This window comes from Eleutherodactylus coqui, chromosome 3 (assembly GCF_035609145.1).
Source record: "Eleutherodactylus coqui strain aEleCoq1 chromosome 3, aEleCoq1.hap1, whole genome shotgun sequence".
Classification (NCBI taxonomy): Eukaryota; Metazoa; Chordata; class Amphibia; order Anura; family Eleutherodactylidae; genus Eleutherodactylus; species Eleutherodactylus coqui.
This window is the reverse complement of record NC_089839.1, coordinates 98,838,144-98,854,816: the sequence shown is the minus strand read 5'-3', so window position 1 is coordinate 98,854,816 and position 16,673 is coordinate 98,838,144. Positions and strand designations below refer to the sequence as shown.

General features: G+C 43.8%; 22 non-coding genes across 22 annotated transcripts; all 22 read right to left on the bottom strand.

Moving 5' to 3' along the window:
* Positions 1-384: 384 nt before the first annotated feature.
* On the bottom strand, positions 385-467 carry TRNAL-UAA (transfer RNA leucine (anticodon UAA)). The gene has a single exon. It is a non-coding gene; the product is annotated as a tRNA-Leu (tRNA).
* Positions 468-820: 353 nt separating this feature from the next.
* On the bottom strand, positions 821-903 carry TRNAL-UAA (transfer RNA leucine (anticodon UAA)). Its single transcript has one exon. It is a non-coding gene; the product is annotated as a tRNA-Leu (tRNA).
* Positions 904-2,211: 1,308 nt separating this feature from the next.
* Positions 2,212-2,294, bottom strand: TRNAL-UAA (transfer RNA leucine (anticodon UAA)). The gene has a single exon. It is a non-coding gene; the product is annotated as a tRNA-Leu (tRNA).
* Positions 2,295-2,647: 353 nt separating this feature from the next.
* Positions 2,648-2,730, bottom strand: TRNAL-UAA (transfer RNA leucine (anticodon UAA)). Its single transcript has one exon. It is a non-coding gene; the product is annotated as a tRNA-Leu (tRNA).
* Positions 2,731-3,085: 355 nt separating this feature from the next.
* On the bottom strand, positions 3,086-3,168 carry TRNAL-UAA (transfer RNA leucine (anticodon UAA)). Its single transcript has one exon. It is a non-coding gene; the product is annotated as a tRNA-Leu (tRNA).
* Positions 3,169-3,522: 354 nt separating this feature from the next.
* On the bottom strand, positions 3,523-3,605 carry TRNAL-UAA (transfer RNA leucine (anticodon UAA)). Its single transcript has one exon. It is a non-coding gene; the product is annotated as a tRNA-Leu (tRNA).
* Positions 3,606-3,959: 354 nt separating this feature from the next.
* Positions 3,960-4,042, bottom strand: TRNAL-UAA (transfer RNA leucine (anticodon UAA)). Its single transcript has one exon. It is a non-coding gene; the product is annotated as a tRNA-Leu (tRNA).
* A 355-nt stretch (positions 4,043-4,397) lies between these two features.
* On the bottom strand, positions 4,398-4,480 carry TRNAL-UAA (transfer RNA leucine (anticodon UAA)). Its single transcript has one exon. It is a non-coding gene; the product is annotated as a tRNA-Leu (tRNA).
* A 355-nt stretch (positions 4,481-4,835) lies between these two features.
* TRNAL-UAA (transfer RNA leucine (anticodon UAA)) lies at positions 4,836-4,918 on the bottom strand. The gene has a single exon. It is a non-coding gene; the product is annotated as a tRNA-Leu (tRNA).
* A 1,308-nt stretch (positions 4,919-6,226) lies between these two features.
* TRNAL-UAA (transfer RNA leucine (anticodon UAA)) lies at positions 6,227-6,309 on the bottom strand. The gene has a single exon. It is a non-coding gene; the product is annotated as a tRNA-Leu (tRNA).
* A 355-nt stretch (positions 6,310-6,664) lies between these two features.
* TRNAL-UAA (transfer RNA leucine (anticodon UAA)) lies at positions 6,665-6,747 on the bottom strand. The gene has a single exon. It is a non-coding gene; the product is annotated as a tRNA-Leu (tRNA).
* A 1,310-nt stretch (positions 6,748-8,057) lies between these two features.
* TRNAL-UAA (transfer RNA leucine (anticodon UAA)) lies at positions 8,058-8,140 on the bottom strand. The gene has a single exon. It is a non-coding gene; the product is annotated as a tRNA-Leu (tRNA).
* A 1,308-nt stretch (positions 8,141-9,448) lies between these two features.
* On the bottom strand, positions 9,449-9,531 carry TRNAL-UAA (transfer RNA leucine (anticodon UAA)). The gene has a single exon. It is a non-coding gene; the product is annotated as a tRNA-Leu (tRNA).
* Positions 9,532-9,884: 353 nt separating this feature from the next.
* TRNAL-UAA (transfer RNA leucine (anticodon UAA)) lies at positions 9,885-9,967 on the bottom strand. The gene has a single exon. It is a non-coding gene; the product is annotated as a tRNA-Leu (tRNA).
* Positions 9,968-10,322: 355 nt separating this feature from the next.
* TRNAL-UAA (transfer RNA leucine (anticodon UAA)) lies at positions 10,323-10,405 on the bottom strand. Its single transcript has one exon. It is a non-coding gene; the product is annotated as a tRNA-Leu (tRNA).
* Positions 10,406-10,758: 353 nt separating this feature from the next.
* On the bottom strand, positions 10,759-10,841 carry TRNAL-UAA (transfer RNA leucine (anticodon UAA)). Its single transcript has one exon. It is a non-coding gene; the product is annotated as a tRNA-Leu (tRNA).
* A 355-nt stretch (positions 10,842-11,196) lies between these two features.
* On the bottom strand, positions 11,197-11,279 carry TRNAL-UAA (transfer RNA leucine (anticodon UAA)). Its single transcript has one exon. It is a non-coding gene; the product is annotated as a tRNA-Leu (tRNA).
* A 1,310-nt stretch (positions 11,280-12,589) lies between these two features.
* On the bottom strand, positions 12,590-12,672 carry TRNAL-UAA (transfer RNA leucine (anticodon UAA)). Its single transcript has one exon. It is a non-coding gene; the product is annotated as a tRNA-Leu (tRNA).
* A 355-nt stretch (positions 12,673-13,027) lies between these two features.
* Positions 13,028-13,110, bottom strand: TRNAL-UAA (transfer RNA leucine (anticodon UAA)). The gene has a single exon. It is a non-coding gene; the product is annotated as a tRNA-Leu (tRNA).
* A 354-nt stretch (positions 13,111-13,464) lies between these two features.
* TRNAL-UAA (transfer RNA leucine (anticodon UAA)) lies at positions 13,465-13,547 on the bottom strand. The gene has a single exon. It is a non-coding gene; the product is annotated as a tRNA-Leu (tRNA).
* A 353-nt stretch (positions 13,548-13,900) lies between these two features.
* Positions 13,901-13,983, bottom strand: TRNAL-UAA (transfer RNA leucine (anticodon UAA)). The gene has a single exon. It is a non-coding gene; the product is annotated as a tRNA-Leu (tRNA).
* A 2,276-nt stretch (positions 13,984-16,259) lies between these two features.
* TRNAL-UAA (transfer RNA leucine (anticodon UAA)) lies at positions 16,260-16,342 on the bottom strand. The gene has a single exon. It is a non-coding gene; the product is annotated as a tRNA-Leu (tRNA).
* Positions 16,343-16,673: the final 331 nt, after the last annotated feature.

The window sequence follows — 16,673 nt, the reverse complement described above, 5'->3', positions numbered from 1 at the left end:
CAACCCCTTTAACCACTCGGCCATCCTGGTGGAAGACTGTCCTGTTTTTGCTCCCAATCGGATACAAATGTTGGCCATGCAATGCTCTTTGATGCGGTTTTCAGAATTTGGTTCAATTTCATCTATTTCCTTGTGCAGTTTAAACATTTAGACACAAAAATCGATTCTTTCATCCAAGGTTTTGAAGATTGTTATGTGCGTAAAGCACATATGATCATGGTAGGGATCATGATTAACAATTTGCTACTAGGATAAAAAGAATGCTATAAACACACAGTCGCAGGATTCAGATTGAGAAAAAAATTATTGGCAAAGAGACCTGCAGCAGGATCTTTTGTGTTGCTCTACGATTCCTAGCTTGCAGAGCTCCCCGGCTAAAACCTATACCAGGAGTGGGGTTTGAACCCACGCGGATACATATCCATTGGATCTTAAGTCCAACGCCTTAACAACTCGGCCATCCTGGTGAAAGACTGTCTTGTTTTTGCTCCCAATCGGATACAAATGTTGGCCATGCAATGCTCTTTGATGCGGTTTTCAGAATTTGGTTCAATTTCATCTTTTTCCTTGTGCAGTTTAAACATTTAGACACAAAAATCGATTCTTTCATCCAAAGTTTTAAGATTGTTATGTGCGTAAAGCACATATGATCATGGTAGGGATCATGATTAACAATTTGCTCCTAGGATAAAAAGAATGTAATAAACACACAGTCACAGGATTCAGATTGAGAAAAAAATTATTGGCAAAGAGACCTGCAGCAGGATCTTTTGTGTTGCTCTACGATTCCTAGCTTGCAGAGCTCCCCGGCTAAAACCTATACCAGGAGTGGGGTTTGAACCCACGCGGATACATATCCATTGGATCTTAAGTCCAACGCCTTAACCACTCGGCCATCCTGGTGTAAAACTAGCCTGTTTTTGCTCCCAATCGGATGCAAATGTTGGCCATACAATGCTCTTTGATGCGGTTTTCAGAATTTGGTTCAATTTCATCTATTTCCTTGTGCAGTTTAAACATTTAGACACAAAAATCGATTCTTTCATCCAAAGTTTTGAAGATTGTTATGTGCGTAAAGCACATATGATCATGGTAGGGATCATGATTAACAATTTGCTCCTAGGATAAAAAGAATGTAATAAACACACAGTCACAGGATTCAGATTGAGAAAAAAATTATTGGCAAAGAGACCTGCAGCAGGATCTGTTGTGTTGCTCTACGATTCCTAGCTTGCAGAGCTCCCCGGCTAAAACCTATACCAGGAGTGGGGTTTGAACCCACGCGGATACATATCCATTGGATCTTAAGTCCAACGCCTTAAAGGGGTTGTCCCGAGGCAGCAAGTGGGTCTATACACTTCTGCATGGCCATAATAATGCACTTTGTAATGTACATTGTGCATTAATTATGAGCCATACAGAAGTTATAAAAAGTTTTATACTTACCTGCTCCGTTGCTGGCGTCCTCGTCTCCATGGTGCCGACTAATTTTCGCCCTCCGATGGCCAAATTAGCCGCGCTTGCGCAGTCCGGGTCTTCTTCTTTTCTGAATGGGGCTCCGTGTAGCTCCGTGTAGCTCCGCCCCGTCACGTGCCGATTCCAGCCAATCAGGAGGCTGGAATCGGCAATGGACCGCAAAGAAGCCCTGCGGTCCATGGAGACAGAGGATCCCGGCGGCCATCTTCAGCAGGTGAGTATGAAGACGCCGGACCGCCGGGATTCAGGTAAGCGCTGTGCGGGTTGTTTTTTTAACCCCTGCAGCGGGGTTGTCTCGCGCCGAACGGGGGGGGGGGGTTAAAAAAAAAAAAAACCCGTTTCGGCGCGGGACAACCCCTTTAACCACTCGGCCATCCTGGTGGAAGACTGTCCTGTTTTTGCTCCCAATCGGATACAAATGTTGGCCATGCAATGCTCTTTGATGCGGTTTTCAGAATTTGGTTCAATTTCATCTATTTCCTTGTGCAGTTTAAACATTTAGACACAAAAATCGATTCTTTCATCCAAGGTTTTGAAGATTGTTATGTGCGTAAAGCACATATGATCATGGTAGGGATCATGATTAACAATTTGCTCCTAGGATAAAAAGAATGCTATAAACACACAGTCGCAGGATTCAGATTGAGAAAATAATTATTGGCAAAGAGACCTGCAGCAGGATCTTTTGTGTTGCTCTACGATTCCTAGCTTGCAGAGCTCCCCGGCTAAAACCTATACCAGGAGTGGGGTTTGAACCCACGCGGATACATATCCATTGGATCTTAAGTCCAACGCCTTAACAACTCGGCCATCCTGGTGAAAGGCTGTTTTGTTTTTGCTCCCAATCGGATACAAATGTTGGCCATGCAATGCTCTTTGATGCGGTTTTCAGAATTTGGTTCAATTTCATCTTTTTCCTTGTGCAGTTTAAACATTTAGACACAAAAATCGATTCTTTCATCCAAAGTTTTAAGATTGTTATGTGCGTAAAGCACATATGATCATGGTAGGGATCATGATTAACAATTTGCTCCTAGGATAAAAAGAATGTAATAAACACACAGTCACAGGATTCAGATTGAGAAAAAAATTATTGGCAAAGAGACCTGCAGCAGGATCTGTTGTGTTGCTCTACGATTCCTAGCTTGCAGAGCTCCCCGGCTAAAACCTATACCAGGAGTGGGGTTTGAACCCACGCGGATACATATCCATTGGATCTTAAGTCCAACGCCTTAACCACTCGGCCATCCTGGTGGAAGACTGTCCTGTTTTTGCTCCCAATCGGATGCAAATGTTGGCCATACAATGCTCTTTAATGCGGTTTTCAGAATTTGGTTCAATTTCATCTATTTCCTTGTGCAGTTTAAACATTTAGACACAAAAATCGATTCTTTCATCCAATGTTTTGTAGATTGGATATGTGCGTAAAGCACCTATGATCATGGTAGGGATCATGATTAACAATTTGCTCCTAGGATAAAAAGAATGCTATAAACACACAGTCGCAGGATTCAGATTGAGAAAAAAATTATTGGCAAAGAGACCTGCAGCAGGATCTTTTGTGTTGCTCTACGATTCCTAGCTTGCAGAGCTCCCCGGCTAAAACCTATACCAGGAGTGGGGTTTGAACCCACGCGGATACATATCCATTGGATCTTAAGTCCAACGCCTTAACCACTCGGCCATCCTGGTGGAAGACTGTCCTGTTTTTGCTCCCAATCGGATACAAATGTTGGCCATGCAATGCTCTTTGATGCGTTTTTCAGAATTTGGTTCAATTTCATCTATTTCCTTGTGCAGTTTAAACATTTAGACACAAAAATCGATTCTTTCATCCAAGGTTTTGAAGATTGTTATGTGCGTAAAGCACATATGATCATGGTAGGGATCATGATTAACAATTTGCTCCTAGGATAAAAAGAATGCTATAAACACACAGTCGCAGGATTCAGATTGAGAAAAAAATTATTGGCAAAGAGACCTGCAGCAGGATCTTTTGTGTTGCTCTACGATTCCTAGCTTGCAGAGCTCCCCGGCTAAAACCTATACCAGGAGTGGGGTCTGAACCCACGCGGATACATATCCATTGGATCTTAAGTCCAACGCCTTAACCACTCAGCCATCCTGGTGTAAAACTATCGTGTTTTTGCTCCCAATCGGATGCAAATGTTGGCCATACAATGCTCTTTAATGCGGTTTTCAGAATTTGGTTCAATTTCATCTATTTCCTTGTGCAGTTTAAACATTTAGACACAAAAATCGATTCTTTCATCCAAAGTTTTGAAGATTGTTATGTGCGTAAAGCACATATGATCATGGTAGGGATCATGATTAACAATTTGCTCCTAGGATAAAAAGAATGTAATAAACACACAGTCACAGGATTCAGATTGAGAAAAAAATTATTGGCAAAGAGACCTGCAGCAGGATCTGTTGTGTTGCTCTACGATTCCTAGCTTGCAGAGCTCCCCGGCTAAAACCTATACCAGGAGTGGGGTTTGAAGCCACGCGGATACATATCCATTGGATCTTAAGTCCAACGCCTTAACCACTCGGCCATCCTGGTGGAAGACTGTCCTGTTTTTGCTCCCAATCGGATACAAATGTTGGCCATGCAATGCTCTTTGATGCGGTTTTCAGTATTTGGTTCAATTTCATCTATTTCCTTGTGCAGTTTAAACATTTAGACACAAAAATCGATTCTTTCATCCAATGTTTTGTAGATTGGATATGTGCGTAAAGCACCTATGATCATGGTAGGGATCATGATTAACAATTTGCTCCTAGGATAAAAAGAATGCTATAAACACACAGACGCAGGATTCAGATTGAAAAAAAAATTATTGGCAAAGAGACCTGCAGCAGGATCTTTTGTGTTGCTCTACGATTCCTAGCTTGCAGAGCTCCCCGGCTAAAACCTATACCAGGAGTGGGGTTTGAACCCACGCGGATACATATCCATTGGATCTTAAGTCCAATGCCTTAACCACTCGGCCATCCTGGTGGAAGACTGTCCTGTTTTTGCTCCCAATCGGATGCAAATGTTGGCCATACAATGCTCTTTGATGCGGTTTTCAGAATTTGGTTCAATTTCGTCTATTTCCTTGTGCAGTTTAAACATTTAGACACAAAAATCGATTCTTTCATCCAATGTTTTGTAGATTGGATATGTGCGTAAAGCACCTATGATCATGGTAGGGATCATGATTAACAATTTGCTCCTAGGATAAAAAGAATGCTATAAACACACAGTCGCAGGATTCAGATTGAGAAAAAAATTATTGGCAAAGAGACCTGCAGCAGGATCTTTTGTGTTGCTCTACGATTCCTAGCTTGCAGAGCTCCCCGGCTAAAACCTATACCAGGAGTGGGGTTTGAACCCACGCGGATACATATCCATTGGATCTTAAGTCCAACGCCTTAACCACTCGGCCATCCTGGTGTAAAACTATCCTGTTTTTGCTCCCAATCGGATGCAAATGTTGGCCATACAATGCTCTTTGATGCGGTTTTCAGAATTTGGTTCAATTTCATCTATTTCCTTGTGCAGTTTAAACATTTAGACACAAAAATCGATTCTTTCATCCAAAGTTTTGAAGATTGTTATGTGCGTAAAGCACATATGATCATGGTAGGGATCATGATTAACAATTTGCTCCTAGGATAAAAAGAATGTAATAAACACACAGTCACAGGATTCAGATTGAGAAAAAAATTATTGGCAAAGAGACCTGCAGCAGGATCTGTTGTGTTGCTCTACGATTCCTAGCTTGCAGAGCTCCCCGGCTAAAACCTATACCAGGAGTGGGGTTTGAACCCACGCGGATACATATCCATTGGATCTTAAGTCCAACGCCTTAAAGGGGTTGTCCCGAGGCAGCAAGTGGGTCTATACACTTCTGCATGGCCATAATAATGCACTTTGTAATGTACATTGTGCATGAATTATGAGCCATACAGAAGTTATAAAAAGTTTTATACTTACCTGCTCCGTTGCTGGCGTCCTCGTCTCCATGGTGCCGACTAATTTTCGCCCTCCGATGGCCAAATTAGCCGCGCTTGCGCAGTCCGGGTCTTCTTCTTTTCTGAATGGGGCTCCGTGTAGCTCCGTGTAGCTCCGCCCCGTCACGTGCCGATTCCAGCCAATCAGGAGGCTGGAATCGGCAATGGACCGCACAGAAGCCCTGCGGTCCATGGAGACAGAGGATCCCGGCGGCCATCTTCAGCAGGTGAGTATGAAGACGCCGGACCGCCGGGATTCAGGTAAGCGCTGTGCGGGTTGTTTTTTTAACCCCTGCAGCGGGGTTGTCTCGCGCCGAACGGGGGGGGGGGTTTAAAAAAAAAAAAAACCCGTTTCGGCGCGGGACAACCCCTTTAACCACTCGGCCATCCTGGTGGAAGACTGTCCTGTTTTTGCTCCCAATCGGATACAAATGTTGGCCATGCAATGCTCTTTGAGGCGGTTTTCAGAATTTGGTTCAATTTCATCTATTTCCTTGTGCAGTTTAAACATTTAGACACAAAAATCGATTCTTTCATCCAAGGTTTTGAAGATTGTTATGTGCGTAAAGCACATATGATCATGGTAGGGATCATGATTAACAATTTGCTCCTAGGATAAAAAGAATGCTATAAACACACAGTCGCAGGATTCAGATTGAGAAAAAAATTATTGGCAAAGAGACCTGCAGCAGGATCTTTTGTGTTGCTCTGCGATTCCTAGCTTGCAGAGCTCCCCGGCTAAAACCTATACCAGGAGTGGGGTTTGAACCCACGCGGATACATATCCATTGGATCTTAAGTCCAACGCCTTAACCACTCGGCCATCCTGGTGGAAGATTGTCCTGTTTTTGCTCCCAATCGGATGCAAATGTTGGCCATACAATGCTCTTTGATGCGGTTTTCAGAATTTGGTTCAATTTCATCTATTTCCTTGTGCAGTTTAAACATTTAGACACAAAAATCGATTCTTTCATCCAATGTTTTGTAGATGGGATATGTGCGTAAAGCACCTATGATCATGGTAGGGATCATGATTAACAATTTGCTCCTAGGATAAAAAGAATGCTATAAACACACAGTCGCAGGATTCAGATTGAGAAAAAAATTATTGGCAAAGAGACCTGCAGCAGGATCTTTTGTGTTGCTCTACGATTCCTAGCTTGCAGAGCTCCCCGGCTAAAACCTATACCAGGAGTGGGGTTTGAACCCACGCGGATACATATCCATTGGATCTTAAGTCCAACGCCTTAACCACTCGGCCATCCTGGTGTAAAACTATCCTGTTTTTGCTCCCAATCGGATGCAAATGTTGGCCATACAATGCTCTTTGATGCGGTTTTCAGAATTTGGTTCAATTTCATCTATTTCCTTGTGCAGTTTAAACATTTAGACACAAAAATCGATTCTTTCATCCAAAGTTTTGAAGATTGTTATGTGCGTAAAGCACATATGATCATGGTAGGGATCATGATTAACAATTTGCTCCTAGGATAAAAAGAATGTAATAAACACACAGTCACAGGATTCAGATTGAGAAAAAAATTATTGGCAAAGAGACCTGCAGCAGGATCTGTTGTGTTGCTCTACGATTCCTAGCTTGCAGAGCTCCCCGGCTAAAACCTATACCAGGAGTGGGGTTTGAACCCACGCGGATACATATCCATTGGATCTTAAGTCCAACGCCTTAAAGGGGTTGTCCCGAGGCAGCAAGTGGGTCTATACACTTCTGCATGGCCATAATAATGCACTTTGTAATGTACATTGTGCATTAATTATGAGCCATACAGAAGTTATAAAAAGTTTTATACTTACCTGCTCCGTTGCTGGCGTCCTCGTCTCCATGGTGCCGACTAATTTTCGCCCTCCGATGGCCAAATTAGCCGCGCTTGCGCAGTCCGGGTCTTCTTCTTTTCTGAATGGGGCTCCGTGTAGCTCCGTGTAGCTCCGCCCCGTCACGTGCCGATTCCAGCCAATCAGGAGGCTGGAATCGGCAATGGACCGCACAGAAGCCCTGCGGTCCATGGAGACAGAGGATCCCGGCGGCCATCTTCAGCAGGTGAGTATGAAGACGCCGGACCGCCGGGATTCAGGTAAGCGCTGTGCGGGTTGTTTTTTTAACCCCTGCAGCGGGGTTGTCTCGCGCCGAACGGGGGGGGGGGGGGTTAAAAAAAACAAAAACCCGTTTCGGCGCGGGACAACCCCTTTAACCACTCGGCCATCCTGGTGGAAGACTGTCCTGTTTTTGCTCCCAATCGGATACAAATGTTGGCCATGCAATGCTCTTTGATGCGGTTTTCAGAATTTGGTTCAATTTCATCTATTTCCTTGTGCAGTTTAAACATTTAGACACAAAAATCGATTCTTTCATCCAAGGTTTTGAAGATTGTTATGTGCGTAAAGCACATATGATCATGGTAGGGATCATGATTAACAATTTGCTCCTAGGATAAAAAGAATGCTATAAACACACAGTCGCAGGATTCAGATTGAGAAAAAAATTATTGGCAAAGAGACCTGCAGCAGGATCTTTTGTGTTGCTCTGCGATTCCTAGCTTGCAGAGCTCCCCGGCTAAAACCTATACCAGGAGTGGGGTTTGAACCCACGCGGATACATATCCATTGGATCTTAAGTCCAACGCCTTAACCACTCGGCCATCCTGGTGTAAAACTATCCTGTTTTTGCTCCCAATCGGATGCAAATGTTGGCCATACAATGCTCTTTGATGCGGTTTTCAGAATTTGGTTCAATTTCATCTATTTCCTTGTGCAGTTTAAACATTTAGACACAAAAATCGATTCTTTCATCCAAAGTTTTGAAGATTGTTATGTGCGTAAAGCACATATGATCATGGTAGGGATCATGATTAACAATTTGCTCCTAGGATAAAAAGAATGTAATAAACACACAGTCACAGGATTCAGATTGAGAAAAAAATTATTGGCAAAGAGACCTGCAGCAGGATCTGTTGTGTTGCTCTACGATTCCTAGCTTGCAGAGCTCCCCGGCTAAAACCTATACCAGGAGTGGGGTTTGAACCCACGCGGATACATATCCATTGGATCTTAAGTCCAACGCCTTAAAGGGGTTGTCCCGAGGCAGCAAGTGGGTCTATACACTTCTGCATGGCCATAATAATGCACTTTGTAATGTACATTGTGCATTAATTATGAGCCATACAGAAGTTATAAAAAGTTTTATACTTACCTGCTCCGTTGCTGGCGTCCTCGTCTCCATGGTGCCGACTAATTTTCGCCCTCCGATGGCCAAATTAGCCGCGCTTGCGCAGTCCGGGTCTTCTTCTTTTCTGAATGGGGCTCCGTGTAGCTCCGTGTAGCTCCGCCCCGTCACGTGCCGATTCCAGCCAATCAGGAGGCTGGAATCGGCAATGGACCGCACAGAAGCCCTGCGGTCCATGGAGACAGAGGATCCCGGCGGCCATCTTCAGCAGGTGAGTATGAAGACGCCGGACCGCCGGGATTCAGGTAAGCGCTGTGCGGGTTGTTTTTTTAACCCCTGCAGCGGGGTTGTCTCGCGCCGAACGGGGGGGGGGGTTTAAAAAAAAAAAAAAACCGTTTCGGCGCGGGACAACCCCTTTAACCACTCGGCCATCCTGGTGGAAGACTGTCCTGTTTTTGCTCCCAATCGGATACAAATGTTGGCCATGCAATGCTCTTTGATGCGGTTTTCAGAATTTGGTTCAATTTCATCTATTTCCTTGTGCAGTTTAAACATTTAGACACAAAAATCGATTCTTTCATCCAAGGTTTTGAAGATTGTTATGTGCGTAAAGCACATATGATCATGGTAGGGATCATGATTAACAATTTGCTCCTAGGATAAAAAGAATGCTATAAACACACAGTCACAGGATTCAGATTGAGAAAAAAATTATTGGCAAAGAGACCTGCAGCAGGATCTTTTGTGTTGCTCTACGATTCCTAGCTTGCAGAGCTCCCCGGCTAAAACCTATACCAGGAGTGGGGTTTGAACCCACGCGGATACATATCCATTGGATCTTAAGTCCAACGCCTTAACAACTCGGCCATCCTGGTGAAAGACTGTCTTGTTTTTGCTCCCAATCGGATACAAATGTTGGCCATGCAATGCTCTTTGATGCGGTTTTCAGAATTTGGTTCAATTTCATCTTTTTCCTTGTGCAGTTTAAACATTTAGACACAAAAATCGATTCTTTCATCCAAAGTTTTAAGATTGTAATGTGCGTAAAGCACATATGATCATGGTAGGGATCATGATTAACAATTTGCTCCTAGGATAAAAAGAATGCTTTAAACACACAGTCGCAGGATTCAGATTGAGAAAAAAATTATTGGCAAAGAGACCTGCAGCAGGATCTGTTGTGTTGCTCTACGATTCCTAGCTTGCAGAGCTCCCCGGCTAAAACCTATACCAGGAGTGGGGTTTGAACCCACGCGGATACATATCCATTGGATCTTAAGTCCAACGCCTTAACCACTCGGCCATCCTGGTGTAAAACTATCCTGTTTTTGCTCCCAATCGGATGCAAATGTTGGCCATACAATGCTCTTTGATGCGGTTTTCAGAATTTGGTTCAATTTCATCTATTTCCTTGTGCAGTTTAAACATTTAGACACAAAAATCGATTCTTTCATCCAAAGTTTTGAAGATTGTTATGTGCGTAAAGCACATATGATCATGGTAGGGATCATGATTAACAATTTGCTCCTAGGATAAAAAGAATGTAATAAACACACAGTCACAGGATTCAGATTGAGAAAAAAAATTATTGGCAAAGAGACCTGCAGCAGGATCTGTTGTGTTGCTCTACGATTCCTAGCTTGCAGAGCTCCCCGGCTAAAACCTATACCAGGAGTGGGGTTTGAACCCACGCGGATACATATCCATTGGATCTTAAGTCCAACGCCTTAACAACTCGGCCATCCTGGTGAAAGACTGTCTTGTTTTTGCTCCCAATCGGATACAAATGTTGGCCATGCAGTGCTCTTTGATGCGGTTTTCAGAATTTGGTTCAATTTCATCTATTTCCTTGTGCAGTTTAAACATTTAGACACAAAAATCGATTCTTTCATCCAAAGTTTTAAGATTGTAATGTGCGTAAAGCACATATGATCATGGTAGGGATCATGATTAACAATTTGCTCCTAGGATAAAAAGAATGTAATAAACACACAGTCACAGGATTCAGATTGAGAAAAAAATTATTGGCAAAGAGACCTGCAGCAGGATCTGTTGTGTTGCTCTACGATTCCTAGCTTGCAGAGCTCCCCGGCTAAAACCTATACCAGGAGTGGGGTTTGAACCCACGCGGATACATATCCATTGGATCTTAAGTCCAACGCCTTAACCACTCGGCCATCCTGGTGGAAGACTGTCCTGTTTTTGCTCCCAATCGGATGCAAATGTTGGCCATACAATGCTCTTTGATGCGGTTTTCAGAATTTGGTTCAATTTCATCTATTTCCTTGTGCAGTTTAAACATTTAGACACAAAAATCGATTCTTTCATCCAATGTTTTGTAGATTGGATATGTGCGTAAAGCACCTATGATCATGGTAGGGATCATGATTAACAATTTGCTCCTAGGATAAAAAGAATGCTATAAACACACAGTCGCAGGATTCAGATTGAGAAAAAAATTATTGGCAAAGAGACCTGCAGCAGGATCTTTTGTGTTGCTCTACGATTCCTAGCTTGCAGAGCTCCCCGGCTAAAACCTATACCAGGAGTGGGGTTTGAACCCACGCGGATACATATCCATTGGATCTTAAGTCCAACGCCTTAACCACTCGGCCATCCTGGTGTAAAACTATCCTGTTTTTGCTCCCAATCGGATGCAAATGTTGGCCATACAATGCTCTTTGATGCGGTTTTCAGAATTTGGTTCAATTTCATCTATTTCCTTGTGCAGTTTAAACATTTAGACACAAAAATCGATTCTTTCATCCAAAGTTTTGAAGATTGTTATGTGCGTAAAGCACATATGATCATGGTAGGGATCATGATTAACAATTTGCTCCTAGGATAAAAAGAATGTAATAAACACACAGTCACAGGATTCAGATTGAGAAAAAAATTATTGGCAAAGAGACCTGCAGCAGGATCTGTTGTGTTGCTCTACGATTCCTAGCTTGCAGAGCTCCCCGGCTAAAACCTATACCAGGAGTGGGGTTTGAACCCACGCGGATACATATCCATTGGATCTTAAGTCCAACGCCTTAAAGGGGTTGTCCCGAGGCAGCAAGTGGGTCTATACACTTCTGCATGGCCATAATAATGCACTTTGTAATGTACATTGTGCATGAATTATGAGCCATACAGAAGTTATAAAAAGTTTTATACTTACCTGCTCCGTTGCTGGCGTCCTCGTCTCCATGGTGCCGACTAATTTTCGCCCTCCGATGGCCAAATTAGCCGCGCTTGCGCAGTCCGGGTCTTCTTCTTTTCTGAATGGGGCTCCGTGTAGCTCCGTGTAGCTCCGCCCCGTCACGTGCCGATTCCAGCCAATCAGGAGGCTGGAATCGGCAATGGACCGCACAGAAGCCCTGCGGTCCATGGAGACAGAGGATCCCGGCGGCCATCTTCAGCAGGTGAGTATGAAGACGCCGGACCGCCGGGATTCAGGTAAGCGCTGTGCGGGTTGTTTTTTTAACCCCTGCAGCGGGGTTGTCTCGCGCCGAACGGGGGGGGGGGGGTTTAAAAAAAAACAAAACCCGTTTCGGCGCGGGACAACCCCTTTAACCACTCGGCCATCCTGGTGGAAGACTGTCCTGTTTTTGCTCCCAATCGGATACAAATGTTGGCCATGCAATGCTCTTTGATGCGGTTTTCAGAATTTGGTTCAATTTCATCTATTTCCTTGTGCAGTTTAAACATTTAGACACAAAAATCGATTCTTTCATCCAAGGTTTTGAAGATTGTTATGTGCGTAAAGCACATATGATCATGGTAGGGATCATGATTAACAATTTGCTCCTAGGATAAAAAGAATGCTATAAACACACAGTCGCAGGATTCAGATTGAGAAAAAAATTATTGGCAAAGAGACCTGCAGCAGGATCTTTTGTGTTGCTCTGCGATTCCTAGCTTGCAGAGCTCCCCGGCTAAAACCTATACCAGGAGTGGGGTTTGAACCCACGCGGATACATATCCATTGGATCTTAAGTCCAACGCCTTAACCACTCGGCCATCCTGGTGGAAGATTGTCCTGTTTTTGCTCCCAATCGGATGCAAATGTTGGCCATACAATGCTCTTTGATGCGGTTTTCAGAATTTGGTTCAATTTCATCTATTTCCTTGTGCAGTTTAAACATTTAGACACAAAAATCGATTCTTTCATCCAATGTTTTGTAGATGGGATATGTGCGTAAAGCACCTATGATCATGGTAGGGATCATGATTAACAATTTGCTCCTAGGATAAAAAGAATGCTATAAACACACAGTCGCAGGATTCAGATTGAGAAAAAAATTATTGGCAAAGAGACCTGCAGCAGGATCTTTTGTGTTGCTCTGCGATTCCTAGCTTGCAGAGCTCCCCGGCTAAAACCTATACCAGGAGTGGGGTTTGAACCCACGCGGATACATATCCATTGGATCTTAAGTCCAACGCCTTAACCACTCGGCCATCCTGGTGTAAAACTATCCTGTTTTTGCTCCCAATCGGATGCAAATGTTGGCCATACAATGCTCTTTGATGCGGTTTTCAGAATTTGGTTCAATTTCATCTATTTCCTTGTGCAGTTTAAACATTTAGACACAAAAATCGATTCTTTCATCCAAAGTTTTGAAGATTGTTATGTGCGTAAAGCACATATGATCATGGTAGGGATCATGATTAACAATTTGCTCCTAGGATAAAAAGAATGTAATAAACACACAGTCACAGGATTCAGATTGAGAAAAAAATTATTGGCAAAGAGACCTGCAGCAGGATCTGTTGTGTTGCTCTACGATTCCTAGCTTGCAGAGCTCCCCGGCTAAAACCTATACCAGGAGTGGGGTTTGAACCCACGCGGATACATATCCATTGGATCTTAAGTCCAACGCCTTAACAACTCGGCCATCCTGGTGAAAGACTGTCTTGTTTTTGCTCCCAATCGGATACAAATGTTGGCCATGCAGTGCTCTTTGATGCGGTTTTCAGAATTTGGTTCAATTTCATCTATTTCCTTGTGCAGTTTAAACATTTAGACACAAAAATCGATTCTTTCATCCAAAGTTTTAAGATTGTAATGTGCGTAAAGCACATATGATCATGGTAGGGATCATGATTAACAATTTGCTCCTAGGATAAAAAGAATGTAATAAACACACAGTCACAGGATTCAGATTGAGAAAAAAATTATTGGCAAAGAGACCTGCAGCAGGATCTGTTGTGTTGCTCTACGATTCCTAGCTTGCAGAGCTCCCCGGCTAAAACCTATACCAGGAGTGGGGTTTGAACCCACGCGGATACATATCCATTGGATCTTAAGTCCAACGCCTTAACCACTCGGCCATCCTGGTGGAAGACTGTCCTGTTTTTGCTCCCAATCGGATGCAAATGTTGGCCATACAATGCTCTTTGATGCGGTTTTCAGAATTTGGTTCAATTTCATCTATTTCCTTGTGCAGTTTAAACATTTAGACACAAAAATCGATTCTTTCATCCAATGTTTTGTAGATTGGATATGTGCGTAAAGCACCTATGATCATGGTAGGGATCATGATTAACAATTTGCTCCTAGGATAAAAAGAATGCTATAAACACACAGTCGCAGGATTCAGATTGAGAAAAAAATTATTGGCAAAGAGACCTGCAGCAGGATCTTTTGTGTTGCTCTACGATTCCTAGCTTGCAGAGCTCCCCGGCTAAAACCTATACCAGGAGTGGGGTTTGAACCCACGCGGATACATATCCATTGGATCTTAAGTCCAACGCCTTAAAGGGGTTGTCCCGAGGCAGCAAGTGGGTCTATACACTTCTGCATGGCCATAATAATGCACTTTGTAATGTACATTGTGCATTAATTATGAGCCATACAGAAGTTATAAAAAGTTTTATACTTACCTGCTCCGTTGCTGGCGTCCTCGTCTCCATGGTGCCGACTAATTTTCGCCCTCCGATGGCCAAATTAGCCGCGCTTGCGCAGTCCGGGTCTTCTTCTTTTCTGAATGGGGCTCCGTGTAGCTCCGCCCCGTCACGTGCCGATTCCAGCCAATCAGGAGGCTGGAATCGGCAATGGACCGCACAGAAGCCCTGCGGTCCATGGAGACAGAGGATCCCGGCGGCCATCTTCAGCAGGTGAGTATGAAGACGCCGGACCGCCGGGATTCAGGTAAGCGCTGTGCGGGTTGTTTTTTTAACCCCTGCAGCGGGGTTGTCTCGCGCCGAAGGGGGGGGGGGGGGGGGGGGTTTAAAAAAAAGAAAAACCCGTTTCGGCGCGGGACAACCCCTTTAACCACTCGGCCATCCTGGTGGAAGACTGTCCTGTTTTTGCTCCCAATCGGATGCAAATGTTGGCCATACAATGCTCTTTGATGCGGTTTTCAGAATTTGGTTCAATTTCATCTATTTCCTTGTGCAGTTTAAACATTTAGACACAAAAATCGATTCTTTCATCCAAAGTTTTGAAGATTGTTATGTGCGTAAAGCACATATGATCATGGTAGGGATCATGATTAACAATTTGCTCCTAGGATAAAAAGAATGTAATAAACACACAGTCACAGGATTCAGATTGAGAAAAAAATTATTGGCAAAGAGACCTGCAGCAGGATCTGTTGTGTTGCTCTACGATTCCTAGCTTGCAGAGCTCCCCGGCTAAAACCTATACCAGGAGTGGGGTTTGAACCCACGCGGATACATATCCATTGGATCTTAAGTCCAACGCCTTAAAGGGGTTGTCCCGAGGCAGCAAGTGGGTCTATACACTTCTGCATGGCCATAATAATGCACTTTGTAATGTACATTGTGCATTAATTATGAGCCATACAGAAGTTATAAAAAGTTTTATACTTACCTGCTCCGTTGCTGGCGTCCTCGTCTCCATGGTGCCGACTAATTTTCGCCCTCCGATGGCCAAATTAGCCGCGCTTGCGCAGTCCGGGTCTTCTTCTTTTCTGAATGGGGCTCCGTGTAGCTCCGTGTAGCTCCGTGTAGCTCCGCCTCGTCACGTGCCGATTCCAGCCAATCAGGAGGCTGGAATCGGCAATGGACCGCACAGAAGCCCTGCGGTCCATGGAGACAGAGGATCCCGGCGGCCATCTTCAGCAGGTGAGTATGAAGACGCCGGACCGCCGGGATTCAGGTAAGCGCTGTGCGGGTTGTTTTTTTAACCCCTGCAGCGGGGTTGTCTCGCGCCGAACGGGAGGGGGGGGGGGTTAAAAAAAAAAAAAAAACCCGTTTCGGCGCGGGACAACCCCTTTAACCACTCGGCCATCCTGGTGGAAGACTGTCCTGTTTTTGCTCCCAATCGGATACAAATGTTGGCCATGCAATGCTCTTTGATGCGGTTTTCAGAATTTGGTTCAATTTCATCTATTTCCTTGTGCAGTTTAAACATTTAGACACAAAAATTGATTCTTTCATCCAAGGTTTTGAAGATTGTTATGTGCGTAAAGCACATATGATCATGGTAGGGATCATGATTAACAATTTGCTCCTAGGATAAAAAGAATGCTATAAACACACAGTCGCAGGATTCAGATTGAGAAAAAAATTATTGGCAAAGAGACCTGCAGCAGGATCTTTTGTGTTGCTCTGCGATTCCTAGCTTGCAGAGCTCCCCGGCTAAAACCTATACCAGGAGTGGGGTTTGAACCCACGCGGATACATATCCATTGGATCTTAAGTCCAACGCCTTAACCACTCGGCCATCCTGGTGTAAAACTATCCTGTTTTTGCTCCCAATCGGATGCAAATGTTGGCCATACAATGCTCTTTGATGCGGTTTTCAGAATTTGGTTCAATTTCATCTATTTCCTTGTGCAGTTTAAACATTTAGACACAAAAATCGATTCTTTCATCCAAAGTTTTGAAGATTGTTATGTGCGTAAAGCACATATGATCATGGTAGGGATCATGATTAACAATTTGCTCCTAGGATAAAAAGAATGTAATAAACACACAGTCACAGGATTCAGATTGAGAAAAAAAATTATTGGCAAAGAGACCTGCAGCAGGATCTGTTGTGTTGCTCTACGATTCCTAGCTT